The following is an 11188-nucleotide window of genomic DNA, read 5'->3' as shown; positions in this document are numbered from 1 at the left end:
TCAAGTCCCGGAAATCACGTCGGAGAGTAGCTTGGCCGCTGATTTCCTATATCTCAGTCCAATTTCCACGTACATTCAACCAAAATTATCAAAAAATGACATTCAGGCTTACTCCGAGAACACTCTCAAAAAGAGGACATATGGTAACCATATTTTAGGTAAAGCGACGCCTAAGAATACTTCGTCTCGGTATAGCGGCTATAGCCTAATCTTAGTTATTTCTTATGTACGTTTTCAAATTTTGAGATCCATTTATCAAACTTATATAAATTCATTTCATTTCGGCTATATCTTGCCCAAAGGGAACGGGAACTTTACGTAAATGTAATTTACTCGAGATGCGTAAATGAACACAAGCAGCTTTGATTCCAAAGCGACGACTTCATTAGTTAGACCTACCTGCAAAAAAACTGTAATCACGGGAAGGGCAAAACTCTGTAGACCGAGCTTGGCTCGTTTCGCCCTATATAAAACCAGAAACTACATTAGAATTATTACGAAAGAATAGTAACAGTATATGTACAATTGTACATCGTTTTTTTTTTCAAATTAGATTGCGACGACTCGAAATCTCTGAATCAGATACAACCACGACAAAAATCAAGTACAGCTTATCAAATCGAAGTACAGTAGCCTACTTGGAGCGTGTGTGAGTGTGAAATTGTCCTGTGGTATTTTCAGGAAATTCAGAATAGAGTTGAAATCGCCCAGAGCATAGAAGCAATTCATAACTTAGACTAATGGCGTTTCACTCCAATTAGACAATTAGAATCATCTAGTTTCCCAAGTCAAGGTTGAGGATCAAATGAATTAAAGTCGCTATACTGACTGGCAGTACGCGAACGTAATTGGCGCTCCTGACCCTATATTTGTTGATGTTGTTCCCACTAGAAAGCGTATCCCGTTGTCAAACACCACAAATCGGACTGTCTAATCACGCCGGCAATTGTTGAGAAATACAGAGTCCGCGTTCACGGTCAATCGGCCGGCAACAAATCCGAGTTTCCGTCTCAAGTGTCGCGCATATGGTTTTTATTGCGTCAATAAGCCCATTTACATGGCCGTTTGGGTCAGCTTCGAAGCTGACTCGTCAATCCGACTCTCTCGTTTTTGAAAAAGAGAAAAAGGCAGACGGCTTCAATCCGTCTTGAGCTCAATCCGTTCCGCAGAGTCGCTTGGAGACGACTTGAACAGTACCGGTACTTGAAAACGAATCCAGACTACAGCAACATACCAACATTTCATGTTCGTATTTCACGAAACCGGCACGTATTTCAACTGGGTGAATATGAAAGCTCTATCAGTACATGGTACTGCTTTTATAATATGCACCTGGTCTTACTTGTTCAGCGTCACAACTTATGAAGCGAGTACAGCCAACAATATAACTTGCACAACTCACTATCAGAAAAAATATATACACGGTGTATTTGGTCATTGTAGAATTGTGTTGAAGTATTTCTGGATATCTCAACTGCCGTATCATATTCCCGAGCTGAATCCCAAAGTGCTGTGTATCGCTATAGATAACTAACCTCCGTAGGTTAGTTATCTATAGTATCACTCGAGCTGCGATAAACATAGCCATGTAAACGCGATCACTTTGGCAAGCCGTCTCATGACGTCACTCCAAGACGACTTGGCTTCAAGACGACTTGACCATGTAAATGGGCTCATTGAAACCGGCTATCGTGGATAACGCAATTCGCGGTAGCGTTATGAACGAATGTTGTGAAGACAGATTTGTATGCTATCGCCCCGGTAACTGCACACCAATGTATCAATATCTTGAAGGCATTTCGTTTTTGTGACTTAAACAGGGATTCAGAAAATCGTAACAGTGCACTATATTAATTTGTGCATTTCATGATCATTAAAACCGACATAATTTCGGGGGTTCATAATATCCCCTTTGCTCGAGATGTTGATTTCGGACAATAATTCATGGGCTTGAAAGGGGCATTCTCAAATTATGAAGAAATGGGCAGCATTTCTTCAGAGTTACACTTTCGCTGACGCGTAAATGGTGGATGCGTCGCTCAGCATAGACTTGTACAAACCACCAAACTAGATGGTTAGCGGTTAACCAACTAGGCCTAGGCTACTGTTCTAGTTCTAGTCGCGGACTTTGAAATTACTGTAGTTTATACAAGTCTGGTCACTTTGCTCAATATGATGCAACTGTACACTGTACAGACTCTCATTGCAACTTGCTCCCTGTAATCACCGTACCGGTCCAGGTAGGGTTCTGTACGCTATACCGGTACTGTATGAACCTCTCCTGAAGGTATGGTTGGAAGTTCCCAATGGCCGATTCAAATTAACCATGCTGAATTAAGGTCATTGCAGAGATTTGACCACAGCCCTGAATGCTGTAACACCAGCCGAAGACATTACCAGTCGATGGATGTTGGATGGTACCGAGCAGGGCTTTGGAGCCGGAGCCGGAGCCCGGAGCCGGAGCCCCAGAGCCGTGCATTTTCACCGGAGGTGGAGCCGGAGCCGGAGCTCTACATAAAATTCAGCTGGAGCCGGAGCCGGAGCTGGAGCCCGCTATTTGATGAGTAGCTCCGGCTCCGACGTATTTCATAATATGCTAATATAAATGCAGCAACCGCATCTGCTGATTTATCATAATTGAACAGCAGGCCTGAATTTTAATGCTGTGTACAGCAATGGCATAGACTAAAGTGCGTTCTAGTGCAACTATGATGTTATCGACCATTGATAAGTATTCATTATAACGTCACAAGCCGGAACGGCGGCACCTATGTCTTCGTTGCTACATCGGATGATACTGTCGGTTGACAAACTCTAGATTAATATAGATAACTAACCTATGGGTAGATTAGTAATCTATATAAACCAGAAATGGCCACCCTTTTCGGCTAAAGGGGCACATGCATTGACGAACGAGTGCGCGGTCCACTAGCCGCGCCAAGCGGGTAAAATTTTCAAAGTTTATATATAAACTAGGTCAATAATATTATTACTTGAGTATATTGCGGGTCTACTGTATACCGCCCGCTAGGCTCAGTTTGCAAGGACACGACTATTTGGCGTCTGGCCACATCGATATCGAAGGTCTCCGATAACATGCGATTATGATTTTGTGCCTACATTTCATCGTCAACGATCTTTATGCAAGCTCAAACGCGAAAAGACTTTCTCCCGTAATTGCGAATAGACTCAATCGGGTAAGGTGGGCGTTTTTTTTCATTTACGGTAGGGGGTAGGCTACCAAGCAAGAAATCGTGTGACAATTAAACACGCGAAGCGTGAATAAAAATTTCACTACTATTTTAGTTTATTGTAATGTACGACAATTTACTGAAAATGTGACTGGACCAGGGATCTGCCAATGCGTCGGAACTGATATTTTTGTCATCAACATCCTAAGTGTCGCAGCCAGACTTGTAATTTTTGGTTGGCATTGCAAGTTCACAATCTGAGCAATTCATTTTCGATAATATAATAGGAAATTACCTAGCGGGCCACGCAAAACCCTCTCGCGGGCCACATTTGGCCACCCCTGATATAGACTGGCCCATTCGATAATTTCAGAGCCGGAGCCGGAGCTGGAGCCGGAGCAGTGGAAATAATGCGGCTCCGGAGCTGGAGCCGGAGCTAATGTATGATAGAAGAAAGCTCCGGAGCCGGAGCTGGAGCAGTTTAAATTTACGGCTGCTCCAAAGCCCTGGTACCGAGAATGAGCATCATCTGAAATCAAATAATGAGGCAAAATCGTCATTACGGTAATCTTACGGGTTGATCATTGATCATTCGTGACACTGGCGTAACAACATGTGCTGCCGCCCCTGGCTCTCGCTTGAAATGCCGCCCCTCTAAGTAGACCGCAGCATATTTCGACATAGAATGAGTAGATTCACGTTCAAGCAATCTTGTCAATAAAAATAAATACCAATATTATGCCGCGTCTCAGCCTCACCGTCACAACGTTACTAAGGCCAAAAATAATAAAGACAAGAAATAGGGAACGAATATATTGTGCAAATAAAAAATCAATATCCACCTCAAAGTAAAATCAGCAATAATATCCTCAAATTCAAGTTTTTGAACGTAGTCTCTTTCTATAGACAGAATGGATAGAGCTGATAGCCGAAGCCGATCATCATTCATACTAGAACGTAAATAAGACGAAATCAGTTTGAGCTTTGAGAAGCTCCTCACCAATGGTCAGATAAAGTTTCAGACACGAGCATAAATAAGGCGTCGAATCAAGTAGCTTTGCATTAACTAACCATTGTAAAGCATCAAACGCTGTTGCACCACTATCAAGCGTGGTTTCACTGCTCCGCTCTTAACCCTTTAAAAATCTGAAGTTGAACAACCTCATATGATCATATCTTAATTTGTGTTCGTCCTAGAGGCCTCATGTTGGTTTGTACGAAAAGGTAGCAACCTTCTGAGCAATCGGCCTTGACGGCTATTTCGGAGTGTCTCCGTCGCCATGTTAACATAATAATTCGTGTTTTGGGAATCAGCGCGACACTAGCTTTCAATTGAGACCTTTAGCTCACGGGACACCAGCTATAGGTCCACCAATTACGCTTCTTTTAGCTGGCTGTGCACACTGTGCCGAGCGAAATAGTGTAATGGTGATGCGTCGCGTTTCTTGATCGGTAGTTCGTGGGTTCGATCCCCGGCCGGGTCAGACCAAAGACTCGAACACTGGTATCCGCGGTTATCCCGCTAGGCGCTCAGCAATCACGTAGGAGAAAAAAACGGGGGTACAGTCTAGAGACTTTAAAGTTCGATGGTGCCGGCGAAAAAGAACGCGATCTCTCTCTCACACACACAGTGTGCAGCCACATTTTGCCGACCCTTGGAGCCTGCCGCCCCCGGCGCAGAGCCAGAACCGCCAAGTGGCTGCTACGCCACTGATTCGTGATCGGATCTTTATGAAATTTTTGATATTTTAGGTACATATTTGAATAAACATCACTAAAACGGATCTAAACGTTAATTCCCCACACAGTCAGAAGGCATCTTTACGGTACCGATAGCGTACAACCGATCCTTTACCAGTATGGTCGTTTGGTTATGCAATGCAGGCCTACATGTGTATATGTTAAAAGTTGCAATGAAATTTTGTGCTGTTGCGTCTTTTGAAGGCTAAGGTTTGTGATGTATATATCGTACTTTTCGAGAAACTTATTCAACTGTCATGAAATCAATGAAATGACAGACAAGACGAGTGGTTTGTAGTGACGACGTGTGATCTCCTTACCACAGAGATACATGAAGCGCAGCTCACTCTTTTCTATAATTTTGTGACAAAACATCATATTTAAAGCACAGTGTCCCTATAATGGCGCTGCAATGCGAGAAAACAACTTTTAAAATAGGCCAACAACATCAGCGATCCACTGGTGTCATGACAGTTTGAAGCTCACCGCAGTTCGATTTATTCGGAATTTTCATCAATTCAAAACAGTATAAGACTGCGATACAATGAAACGATATAGGAAGGTGTCGAAAAGACTTCGAGTGGTCTTCGAGATCAAACGCTCATCTGGGCCTATGCGGTATAAAGAGGAGGCATGCTCATTGCTCACTAAATCAAAAGTAAGAAAAGAAGATATAAAAGGAAATGATAGCAGAAGGGCCGAGCGCGGCATAAGGCAGTAGAAAAGACAACAGTTCCGTGATAGTTTTGTTTTTCGCTATTGTAAGTGACTCTTCCCGGATATGTTCGAGTGATCGAGTCCACTAAATCCCCGGGGTATGTCGCATTTTTATCGTTAGAAATATGTTGACCAGACCAGCGACCAGCCAATAGCAACCTGGCCAAAAGACCTATCGACTACTCAGGACCTATCATCTGGAATGCATTGCCACCACATATCCCTGAATTGCCTTATAATAGATTTTAAAAACACCTATTTAATCACCTCTTGTCGTTATATTAACACTGTTGGCCTACCTCGCCAATTCAGTGCTTAATTGATCCTTTGCTACCATCGTTTACTTTTTCTATTTATTTTCGTTCTTTTAACTAACATTTCTTACAGTCAGACTGTTTAGAGTCAAGTGTACCTGATCGACGCGAGTGTGACCCAGTGTTGGGATCAAGTCACTACCTTCGAGTCACGAGTCATCTCGAGTCATTGCACATTTTGACTCTAGTCAAGTCAAGTCAATCGATTTTCGAAGGTGACTCGAGTCAAGTCAAGTCAATCGTTTTTTGGAGGTGACTCGAGTCAAGTCGAGTCAAGTCAAGTCAAGTCCCGAGTCAAGTCACAATTCAAGTCAATTTGAATTTTCGAAGCATGAGTGATGATTCAAAGTCATTACATTTTGCTCGCTGCGTGAAGTAGGCTACATATTAATTGGCTATTTATCAGGAATGAAATAACAAATTTGAAGCTGAATACATGTCAAAAGGTGTTGTGTCACTCATGCATATGTAGAACTGGTAATAAAATACGTGAGTATCTGTATAGCTCCATGCTTCAGTCTGTTATTATCATCCAAAATTGAAGATCGAATTCGAAGCCTCGGGAAGTTGAAACAAATGGATATCGTACAATACACTACCCATCCATCTACACATCCGTAAGCTTATAAACGCATAAACTATATTCGTTTGATTTAAATCACGCAATAAAGTTGGTAAAGGTGAGCCGTCTAAGAATTAGAGATGCGTTGCTAATAGAATTAGATTAATCTACTATTACTACAACGTAACCTGTGATAATTTCGCTTGCGGTCAATTTATTTGTGATGTAACAATGGAGGATCAGTGAAACGTACAATCAGTGAATGAGTGGTTATTCTAACAAGTGACATCGGCGTATCGCAAACAATCCGAACATACACAAGACACAGATACTTGATCGAGCCAGTTAACTTGATGACTTGAAATTGACTCGTGAATTTTGCTCCGAGTCACGATTCAATCCACATTTTTGAAGCGCTGAGTCAAGTCAAGTCAAGTCATTTTGGCAAAGTGACTCGAGTCAAGTCAAGTCATACGAAAAAGTTGACTCGAGTCTGACTCGAGTCAAGTCATGACTCGAGTCATCCCAACACTGGTGTGACCAGACTAGTTGACCCTAGGTCATATCGACCATTCCTGTAATACCGAATACTGTGCAGTGAATGCATATTTTCTGTACCACCATCACTACCGTCTGTCGTTATGTATTTGGGTTGGTTGAAAATAAAGACTCTGACTCTCTCTCTCTCTTTCTCTCTCTCTCTTTCTCTCTCTCTCTCTCTCTCTCTCTCTCTCTCTCTCTCTCTCTCTCTTTGTTTACGGTTAGTTTTTTTTTTAATCCACGGTCAATAACTGATAGTTCACGTCCTCAGGATATCGTGGTATTACTTCTCAGCCACTATTAGGCGGGCATATGCGTGAGGTTTGTTGTTTGCTGCGGAAGCCGAATTGGTTAGGGGAGATTATAGACATTTTGGCGAGGTATGAAATTGGTCTGGACACCCAACCCAATCCACAAACGCAAACGAGCGCCAGATACCGGCGGCTCCTACTACGACCACGACTACAAATTTACATCGACTCCAGCGAGATGAGATGAACCGAGCGGCTACGACCTCGACTACAAATCCAAATTCGGCGACGGCTGAGACGAGCTGACCCGATGAAGGAGAAAGATTTTCTTTATGAAATTATTGATATTTTATGTACATGCTTGAATAAAAATCACTCAAAAGGAAAGGAGCAACTTTTCAAATGCATACATTCCTAATTCACGGGAGAACAGATATCGGCCAGTAATTGGTGTCATAAGTCTTATCCTCAGCTTTGTTTATTGGGACCACTCTGTCTAATTGTAGATAGCTGGCATAAATTTCACACGTAGTGTACATCTGAGGCCTGTGTGAAACTGAAGTTACATCTGAAGCTGAATGGTAAGATTTTCTCCTAAATCCGCCACTGATCTCGTTTAAATAGTTTGTTGTGACAACCATATCGCGATAGTACGCGTGTTGCAATAGTAAACAGTTCGTGATAATCGAAGGCAATGTTAACCGAAATCGATATCATAAACGCAATCTGCACTACGGGGTTTAATTTGAGAGATCGTATCAGGACTTCGATTTCACGCTACCGAAATTTCGATCGCAGTAATATGATTTTGTATAAACAAATTGTCTAGGTACGCACGACTATCGGCATATCATACATTAAACATCTCCTACAGCGGTAAATGAGGGCAGGCGCCGGAATTGGTTTGAGCTACATGGACGATCTGAATAAGACGGTTTGGCGAGTTGCTACGACATATTTTTTGATTATGGTCTTGTGAAGTTAACAAGGGTTTTACTACTCCCTAGATATTGACTAGTTCCAATAACATCACAGGAATACCCCACTAGTGACATGTACTTTACCGGTTTGACAATAGAAAATGATGATAGTTCGACACTTGGCAGTTTGAAGCTGTTTGAAGAGGTCTTGGAGATACAAAACTTCAATATACAATTGAATACTAGGCCTATATTCATATTGAAATCAACCCGAATGACGAGTACCAGCCGCAAATATTCATTTCAATATGAATATACTATTCAATTGTAGTTTGAAGCTATAGTGCATTTGGAATGAAATGGAATCTGGCATTTTTTATTGAGCTGTCTTCAGGTTTCCAATTTAAACCAAAAATGTTTCAACGCTTCTCTATCAGCATATCCGCCTATACTCGAGTCAGACATCACGATCGACGCAGTTTTATTATTCGATTTTAATTATACTCCAAGTTGACTGCTCTGTATATCCGCTATCCTATCGTAAGTAGGTAAATGCTTGTGCTTGTTCGATTGTTTACGATCAAGTCAAATCGCAAGAAGGTACATAACATTTTTTGTGTGGTATTCATGGTGTTTGTCGACTGCTATGGTCATTTACAACAGGCCGATATTCTTCATTTTCATTCCGTAACTGTCGACTTATAGCACGACCCACTTCTACGCTTTTTGTGAGACACCGCTTACGCTTACGCTCCAACCCGTCGATATTGGGATTCTGAAGTCGACCTCGGTCGGACTCGATCCCGTAACCCACTGGTGTTGCAGCCGCGGGTTACACCACTGCGCTATCTCGCCACCACTTGCATCACGAAATGATGATCAATGAAGCAATGTTTATGCGAGGTAGGACAACAGCGTTAATATGACTACAAGGCGTAATTAAGCAGCTCCTTTTTAATCTATTATAAGGCAATTCACGGATAGAATGTGGTAGTGCATTTCAGATGATATAGGTCCTGAGTAGTCGATAGATCTCTTAGTCAGGTTGCTATTGGGTGGGGGTAAGTAAATATTCCCTTTGTTCCGCAGCAACGCATACAGTGTGTTCAAATGCTTTAAACAGGTGCGATTGGTTTTAAATGCAACCCTATAACCACTGGGTTGATTTCAGAGATAGTATCACGTCTTGAATTTCACGCTATCGGCATTTCGATTAACGCGGTTCGGTTTTGTATATAACCAAATTGGATATATAGGCTACGCCCGACTCACAACATGTCACACATCAAACATCTGGAAGTGGCGCTGCACCACAGCCGACAGCGACAGAATTGTCTCTTTTTTTAAATGGAGCACAGAAACATGAAAGGTACTAATTGAAATATAAGTTCGCTTTTGCATTGCACGGTGAAAATTTGGAGATGTCGGTCTAGTGGATTTTTTATGGTCTCGTGAAGTTAGGAAAGGTTTTGTCATTCCCGTTCTATTGTGAATCTCATTATCTCACAGGAATCGTATACTTGTATAGCGTGTATATCAGGTGTGACCAGAAATGATACTTCTATTCGAAACAATACAGCTTGCAGCTAGTAGAATATGCATGTATGTACTTAGGTCGTTTGTATGAAAAAAATTGTCGCATACAAGGATTGAAGAGACTCATAACCGCCAATCAACGTCTTCGGCTCACAGCCTTCGAAACCAGTCTGTCAATTTGATAAGTGTACAGCCCTTTTATTTCGGCCTGCAAACATCTGGTGAAGATATTGACAAGAAATTATAATTGGATTTGGTTTTCGACTATAACTCGCTGGTAATATTAAAAGGTACGTACTGATATATAATTAATGTTCGCAGATATAACCTACGCATTCTAGATTTAAGTACTTTGCTGCTGGTTTGATGAGTGCTGTTCACAGGGTTGTAACCAAGTCACAAGGTTCCGAGTCAGAAATCTATCCAACTTTTATAGTTTTGACTCGAGTTAAGTCGAGTCATTTTCAATTCACCACCGAGCCAAGTCCGAGTCCAAGTCAGTGAGTAGAGGGTTCAGTCCGAGTCATAGTCATAGTGCTATGACTCGAGTCCGAGTCCGAGTTAAAGTCATTGTCTCCACTGTTGAGTTTTGAGTTCAATGCGGTTCAACTTTTTTCAACTCTACTCGAGTGATATAGGATGGCTCGCATTCATAATATCGTCAGTAGTAACAGTTTCTGGCCCTATTTTCCAAGTATCAGGTCTAATAGACGAAATATCAATAATGTGGTGACTTTAGTATTCTTAGAAGTTACAATGAAACGTCTGTCTTGGTCGACCTAGTGCTCGGTTCATTAGCAGGTTTATTAGCGGTTTATCCGTTCAATACACCACAAAAATGCGATACAATGAAAAGATCGTAAGGTGTCGAAACGACTTGGAGTTGTCTTTGGAATCTGACACCCACCTTGGCCTAGGCGATGTAAAGAAGAGGCATGCACACTGAATGAAAAGTAAAAATAGATGGTATAATAAAAAGCAAGCGACAAAAAAGATGGGGTGGCATGTCACGGGAGGCGAGATCGATAGGTCAGGTGGTGGTTAGGTAATCTTGGGGGTGGACTAGTATTTATTCAGTAGAAATTGCTTGTATTTTGAATTGAATGTGGACATGCTCGACGACTGTCGGGTGGCCTGCGGGATACCGTTCCACACGTCAGGTCCGAGTCATCTGACTTGACTCGAGTCATACATATTGACGGTCGGACTCTAGTTAATACAACCCTTTGTTCAGTTATACCGGTAACGTGCAAAGATTCCTATGTCCAATACGGATAGCTACCTTTAGTGGCGAGAAGCGATGGCAGGTGTTCAATTGCGATAATAAGGAGGCTTGAATTGTATAGCCTACTATGACATCTAAAACGGGGACTCCCAGCCTGTTTCCACCAGCCAAATTCAGAGAAGTATATTTTGC

At 42.0% G+C, this 11188-nt stretch overlaps 2 protein-coding genes across 2 annotated transcripts in view; one reads left to right on the top strand and one right to left on the bottom strand.

Moving 5' to 3' along the window:
• Positions 1-10995, bottom strand: part of LOC145436782 (uncharacterized) — a 181165-nt gene extending 170170 nt beyond the window's left edge. Inside the window, exon 1 of the mRNA XM_080314015.1 lies at positions 10985-10995. The gene's annotated coding sequence lies outside the window, so the exon portion shown is untranslated. The remainder of the gene's footprint in view (positions 1-10984) is intronic.
• Positions 1-11188, top strand: part of LOC145436590 (cyclin-Y-like protein 1) — a 108897-nt gene that overhangs the window by 85132 nt on the left and 12577 nt on the right. The window lies entirely within an intron of this gene.

Source organism: Botryllus schlosseri, chromosome 1, assembly GCF_051294905.1.
Source record: "Botryllus schlosseri isolate E-star chromosome 1, Bs_hap1, whole genome shotgun sequence".
Taxonomy (NCBI): Eukaryota; Metazoa; Chordata; class Ascidiacea; order Stolidobranchia; family Styelidae; genus Botryllus; species Botryllus schlosseri.
The sequence above is the reverse complement of the archived record's forward strand: the minus strand, read 5'-3'. Positions and strand labels throughout refer to the sequence as shown.